The sequence below is a fragment of the Limulus polyphemus genome, unplaced genomic scaffold (assembly GCF_000517525.1).
Source record: "Limulus polyphemus unplaced genomic scaffold, Limulus_polyphemus-2.1.2 Scaffold1541, whole genome shotgun sequence".
Lineage (NCBI taxonomy): Eukaryota > Metazoa > Arthropoda > Merostomata > Xiphosura > Limulidae > Limulus > Limulus polyphemus.
The window spans coordinates 111,109-118,066 of NW_013667151.1; the positions used below are offsets into that span (position 1 = coordinate 111,109).

The 6,958-nt window shown below is 35.7% G+C and overlaps 1 protein-coding gene and 1 long non-coding RNA gene across 7 annotated transcripts in view; one reads left to right on the forward strand and one right to left on the reverse strand.

Moving 5' to 3' along the window:
• The window catches only part of LOC106464014 (retinoic acid receptor RXR-alpha-A-like), a 98,939-nt gene that overhangs the window by 61,893 nt on the left and 30,088 nt on the right, over nucleotides 1–6,958 (forward strand). Inside the window, exon 1 of one of the 6 annotated variants that reach the window (XM_022391667.1) lies at nucleotides 5,486–5,504. The exons of the other annotated variants lie outside the window; for them this stretch is intronic. The gene's annotated coding sequence lies outside the window, so the exon portion shown is untranslated. Of the gene's footprint in view, nucleotides 1–5,485; nucleotides 5,505–6,958 lie in introns of those variants that run through there. 6 annotated transcript variants of the gene reach the window in all.
• The window catches only part of LOC111086905, a 29,046-nt gene that overhangs the window by 19,234 nt on the left and 2,854 nt on the right, over nucleotides 1–6,958 (reverse strand). The gene's annotated exons all lie outside the window — the stretch shown is intronic.

Here is a 6,958-nt window from a genome sequence, read left to right on the forward strand (position 1 = left end):
GAAAGGGCGAGCATGTTTGGTTTGACGGGGACTCGAACCCACGACCCTCAGATTACGAGTCGAGCGCCTTAGCTACCCGATAAATAACAAGCTCATGATTAAACCACAATCCCAACAAATCCGTCAAATGACTTGTTTCTAGTCTCAAAAGGAAATCTTAAAATATCCAGAAAATGTGCCATGTACAAAAACTTACTCTCAACTTCAAACAGGTTCTTGTATTTTGTTTGTTTGCTGTTAAGCACACAATGCTAAAAAATTGGTAATTTGTGCTTTGCCCGCCAAAGGAATCAAAACACGATTCTTAGCGCTGTAAGCCCTTATTAGACTTACCGCCGAGCCACCAGCGGACGAGTTTCCTAAAGTACTAAATGCATTTTTTACATGTTTTACATCTCTCAGATTCCTATGTCATTGTTGCCGCTGGCTCTTTTGTCGCTTTTTCCGTGTGCCGCTTTCTAAGTGCACTAACTAATTATTTCCGCATTTGTATACTTAGATAACAAAGGTAAAAGATACAGGCCAATGACTAAAAATTCATTATCTCTGTGAATATATATATATATTGCCAATTTAAGCTTCATCCACTGAAACTACCTAGGTCAAGTATGACACAAAAGAATAACCATTTCAAATGTTTACTTCGAATCTTATTAAAGGTTTTTCTTTTTCTAAGTGACCGCAATATATTTTTTTTTCTTTACCAAAACCTCTTTTATATAAATATAAGGAAACTATTCTTAGATTGCACTCGAAAAAAACAACAACCAAAAAAAAATTTTTTTTTAAGAAATTAATTTAGTGCTATTTAGAGACATTTAGGAGTGTTTCCAAAAATAAAGCCCCCCAGTGGCACAGCGGTATGTCTGCGGACCTACATAGCCCATCGTGTAGCTTTGTGCTTAATTACAAACAAACAAACCAAAAAATATGTCAGGGTAAAAATTAGGACAAACGTTCGGTTCGTATTGGTGACTGACACTCGTTTGTCGACAAGATAGTTTTTACATAAAGTGTGGTAGTTAAAAGCAACATTAGTCAAATATATTTACAAAACAATAAATCTTCATTACCTTATAACTTAAGGCGAGTTATCTCTCTCTTGTGATGTAGTCGGCTATGGTGATGTCTTAGCCTCACTTTATAAGACCTGGTGAGTTATCTCCGTCTGGCGATGTTGACGATGATAATGGAGTCTTAGCCTCAAACCTGGTTGGTTTTCTGAAATATTAATTGAAAAAACGTTAATCTTACATAAACTAGATTTGTTCTGTTTCAAGAGTAAATGAAACCAAAATTAAAAGTAACAAATATTTTCGTTTCTTGCTTTTGAAGTTCACATGTCATGCTGTTGCAGCATACAGAGTGCATAATTCTTCTCGTGATTCATGGCATGCGCACGTTTAACTGACGTCCATGACAGTACAAGTTGCAGCGTTAAGCTTCCCCATATGTGACGTCATTTTAGTGTCTACAAACTGACTAATCGACTGTCAGACAACACAGTACTGTATAGTGGTGCGAGGGATTAAAACAGACGACCCCTTCAAGCGGCTTTCGGGAAAATGAAATTAAACATTTTAAATTTATAATTGTACGTTTTGTTTTGATTTATAGGGATGAGAAAAGCAAAGGAAACTTTTAGCTCGTATTACGTCCATAAAGGACGAAGGTTTTAAGTTACCGGAAGCCAGAGGGGTCTGCATGTTCTTTGATGTATTCTAAGCCATCTTGGAGCACTGAAGATTCACAATATTTACTGATACGGTGATTAATAAACATTGGAGATTTGCCACTTTAACTCATGTTCCAATTATCAAAATGACAGACCAGTTAACATTCAAACTGGTCATTTCATAAAATATTTCGGGCCGGCATGGCCAGGTGGTTAGAACACTCGATTCGCAATCTGCGGGTCGCGGGTTCGAATCCCCGTCCCACCAAACATGCTCGCCCTTTCAGCCGTGGGGTCGTTATAATATGACGGTCAATCCCACTATTCGTTGGTAAAAGAGTAGCTCAAGAGTTGGCGGTGGGTGGTGATCACTAGCTGCCTTTCCTCTTGTCTTACATTGCTAAATTAGGGACGGCTAGCGCAGGTAGCGAAATTCAAAACAAACAAACAAGCATAAAATATTTACACAGATACAACAAATAAATATTTAGAATTGAAATAATCAAACAATTAACTGATCGCTACAAATCAGTTTCCATCAGAAAATTGAGAAACCGAGTCTTATAAAAAGCAGATACGAACACTTTTTTAAAAAATAACGTCAGCGTTGAACGATGTCTTGCGTGTCTCCAACTTCCCCAGTTTCGTCATATTTCCCCATATTTAAAGTAACTTACGAGACTAGAAATGATTTTGGATGATTTGTTTCTTTGTGGTTAAGCACAAACTACAGAATAGGCTATCTGTGCTCTGCCCACTACGTGTATCAAAACCCGGTTCCTAGCGTGCCACTGGAGGGAAAATAATATTAGAATCTGCGACCTTTAATACGTTTTCGATATGTGTTCATTTGTAAAAAAAAATAACAATTTCGAGAATTTTGTCTATACCTGTTTCCCACAACTTTCATCATGTCTATTTCTGTTCAGTTTGTTTGTTTGTTTTCAATTTCGCGCAAAGCTATCTGCGCTAGCAGTGTAAAATTAGAGATAAGGCAGCTAGTCATCACCACCCACCGCCAACTATTGAGCTACTATTTTACCAACGAATAGTGGAATTGACCATCACATTATAACGCCCCCATGGCTGAAAGGGGCGAGCATGTTTGGTGGGACTGGGATTCGAATCCGCGACCCTCAGATTGCGAGTCGAGTGCTCTAACCACCTGGCCATGCCGGGTAATTTTTGTTCAGTTTAGGGTCCATAGCAGAAAGGGGAAGGGGGGGGTCACTTGACCCTCCCTGGATTTTCGAAAAGAAAAAATTACAACATATGTACCATTCTTCTTCTATGTTATTGGAAAATCATAAGGTATTTGTATTTCGATTTCATATTTTTTTCAAACTTGAGTTACTTGACCCCCCCTTCATTTTTTTTTTCTGCGGGCTATATTCTTTTGAGTTAGCTTTGTGTGGTTATACTAAGAGTTAATGAGTGAAAGGAAAGAAGAATATGTAATAATATGTCAACCACACTATGTCCGCCATATTCAGTGCCGAAGAGGCCTTTCGTATAATACCAGCGCTCTACAGGCCGGCTGGAATATGGAAGAGAAAATATTGGCCTAAACACTATTTATATCACCAATTGCACGAATAACAATCGTGTAAGAGAACATTTATATAGATGGAAGGGTCTTTCCGGTACATTTTACATTATCACGGTGTCATTGCAGTGGTGAAATAATTAATTAACGAAAAACAGAAGTTCAGGATTACGTTTTAAAATAATAATATAATTAAATAGTTTATAGAAAAATGAGCTTTTATTTTATGAGTGCATCTGTAATAACCCTTTCTGAAAAGTCCGTTTTACATTTACGTATAAACATAATCCTATCAAGTTTAATTTAATAGCCGCTAAAGTGTGATTAAGTCTGGTTTGATATGTTTGTTTTCTTTCCTCCCCCCACCCAAGCTAGAAAAGATACATGTGTACGCAGTATTCCGCGTATCGATCGAAGCTTATAGCCATATCATGTCATTGACATTCAAACCAGACGACGCGTTTCCAGCTGGGAACACATTGTAATTTCTTACTGATAATATGTAAGCACTGCATTTTTCTTGAAAGTTTTCCACGCAACCTAGAAAGAGACGAACTCTTGCACGCGATACTTGGACGTGTCTATTTTGTATCCCACCTAAACGCCTCGGATTTCTGTGGAAAATATTGTATTTCGGTTTTCTGCCATGTCCTAGTAGAATAAATTTTATTGTGTTAACAAACATGATGTATTGCACGGATGTCACTTCCATGTTGTTGTTTTTTTTTAGGAGGAGTGGAGTACCCGTAATTCAGGCCTATCAAAAGGAATGTTAGTGCTACATATGTTGCACAAATATTCACATAGTGTCTATTAATATGTTTTCCCGGTTTATTTTAGAAAATTCCCAGTAGTTTATTTATTACACATCTATGTATGTGTATCTTTCACGCAATTTCTGTCAAACTTCATTATGCTATATGACGTTAGCGTTCATTTTACCATGAAAAGTTTTATAAAAATCAAAGCCGAATTTAGATCTATTTAAAAGATTGTGGTTTGAAAATGATAAATTCGCTGTCCAAGACTGTGTTTAAGAAACTAGGTCAGTTTTTTTATGTGTGTATGTGTGTATTACTGTTCATATAACATAAATTAACTGAAAGAAATCGTTAGTTTCATTTGTTGCATGGTCTGTGATCGAAAAACACATATATATTCGACATTCATTAAACATCAAAATATCATACAGATAAAGTAACGTGTTCGCACACGCGTATTAATCGACTGTTCGTGTTAACAGTTAAAAGGTATACTATAGTTTTAATTAAGATAGTGTTTGTGTGCGTGTTGTTGAATTTCGCGCAAAGCTACTTGAGGGCTTTCTGCCCTAGTCGTCCCTGATGTAGAAGTGAAGCACTAAAGGGAAGGAAACTAGTCAACAGTACCCACCGCCAACTCATGGGTTATTCAAATCGAAAGGTTTGATTGATCATAACGTTATGATGTCCCCTCGCTGAAAGGACAAGCAGGTTCGATGATGAGATTCGATCCCGCCACCCGCTTTGTATTGCACCGAGACATCTGTGACTTAGATACGAAATATGATTAAGTAATAAGTTACTGGAAATCATACACAGTTTATTGAAAGCCGTTGTTTATAAACAGCTCGAAATGTCCTAATTCACATGTTTAATTACTATGATTTCGTTAACAAATATGTTTTAGGACAGTTCACCAATAGTTCGGTATGTGCAGTTTTCAAATACATGACTTTGATAAAGGAACATCTATACGAAAATGATCACGTGACAACAGGCACCCAACTAAGTACGCATATTTATAAAATACTACCGGGTTAACAACAACAACAACAACAAAAAACGATGTATGTATGTTTACCGTCTAGAGCAAAAGGTGTGCAATTGTATAATATGTGAATATAAAATTAGATATTCACCTCTGTTGTATAATATGTGAATATAAAATTAGATATTCACCTCTGTGTGAGAAATGTATAAAGACCAAATATGGATCACAGTCTTTTGCTACAACATTCTAAGGCTCTTTCTAAAGCACTGGTTTATGTACATTGTTTATAAACTGGGTGTTACACGTATGTTCGATCCTCTCTCTCCCAGAAATATTCAGGTTTCCAGTACGCAGCAGACGCTGATCAGCAGAATGGTTGTTGCTAAGGCGCGGGTTCTCGTCCTTGAAAGCAGTCTGTGATCGTTCCCAAGTGGGAAATAAGACGAATGTTAACAACATTAATATCACTTAATAATCACGTGTGCCTATCAAAAAGCTTTCATCCGACTGGGCGTGGTGTGAACCTGTAAGGTGAATTTAGTTTATTTAGGAAAGAACTAGGATTACATATACACAACTAATGATTAGAGTTAAGTTTGTAGCTCCTTAAAAGCGCTCTTCTATATCTTAAATTTGGTTTGAAGAAATTTGCACCGGATTTGAAAAATCGATTATAGACCCTTTTCACTGCCGCCCTTGACATCAAAATGTAATTTCTTGTTACAGTTCATGTGGTTTGTTTACTAAAGTCTAACAAATTAAACGTTGTCGCCTACTTAAGTCAGTCATTCTTAAACCAAGCTAAATATTAAAATTATAATAAATATAACTTGTAATATATTCAATTTTTTTTTTTGTTCGAAGACAATTTTCTTTCCACCAATAAACAAAACAAAGAAAACTAGTGGTACAAAATAACATTTAGAAGTATGGACTATACACAGTTTAAAAGGCAGTATTCGACATAATACTTATTTGAACAAAATACTATTGTGAACCAAGGGCGACGGAGACGTAACAATATTAATTACAATCGAATGATATAAAGGCATTATGTATAGCTTAAATGTCCAGATTTCACTTTTTTATTGTTTTGAGTTTGAAAAAATAAAATAAAATTGCATTCAAGATGAATAGTCTTAATTTAGGAATAAGCGTTGTTTATTAAAATAGTTTTTATTGGTACCGCTCTCCACCCAAAAAAGAAGCTCAAAAACATACTAGCTCATATTAGGCTTTCTTATGATGTTCAGCTTAGAAATTTGGTTTGTTTTCGAGCGCACAGGCCTTTATCTTAACGAACTTGGCACTAGTACGAATTAAAAAACAAGAGAAAATATCAAAAATAAAAACACACGAAATAAACTAACTTTTACGTCATATTTTATTTAAAATAAATATTTCCTATTACTTTCTGAAATTTTTCATTATAAATAAACAATTATTTTCAGATTTCAGAAGTTGGTTTAGATGGTAATAAGTAAAACAGTATGGGACTACACAGTATATTGCAACAATATTTTTGTTGTTGTTGTTGGTATGCTGTTGCAAATTGTAGCACAGGTTAAGGCATTCCTGACTGGAGGACGTCTGTAAGTGAATGTTTTACCAATTTGTTAATTGATTTTTCCGTAACTTCGTTCCGACGAAATTTTAACGACACAAGTCTTTACTTAATAAAACTGGTTTATTCTTTCCGAATATAACTTTACCGATACACACAACTTCAACAATCGCGCTAAACAAACGAATGTCAATAATACTTCTGACTGCAGTTCAATTACTCACTATCTGCACACACATTACCTTCCCCTCTTTTATATACCAGCCTACCCTTTATCTAGTAAGAAGTAGAACATTCGCCAAAGTAAAGGATCACATGATCTCGATGACGCAACACTTGTCTCTAACTTTTAATACATTGTGTATCATATCTAGATATTGGTAAAACTCACATTGGACTGTATATATTCATGTAGTTTTTT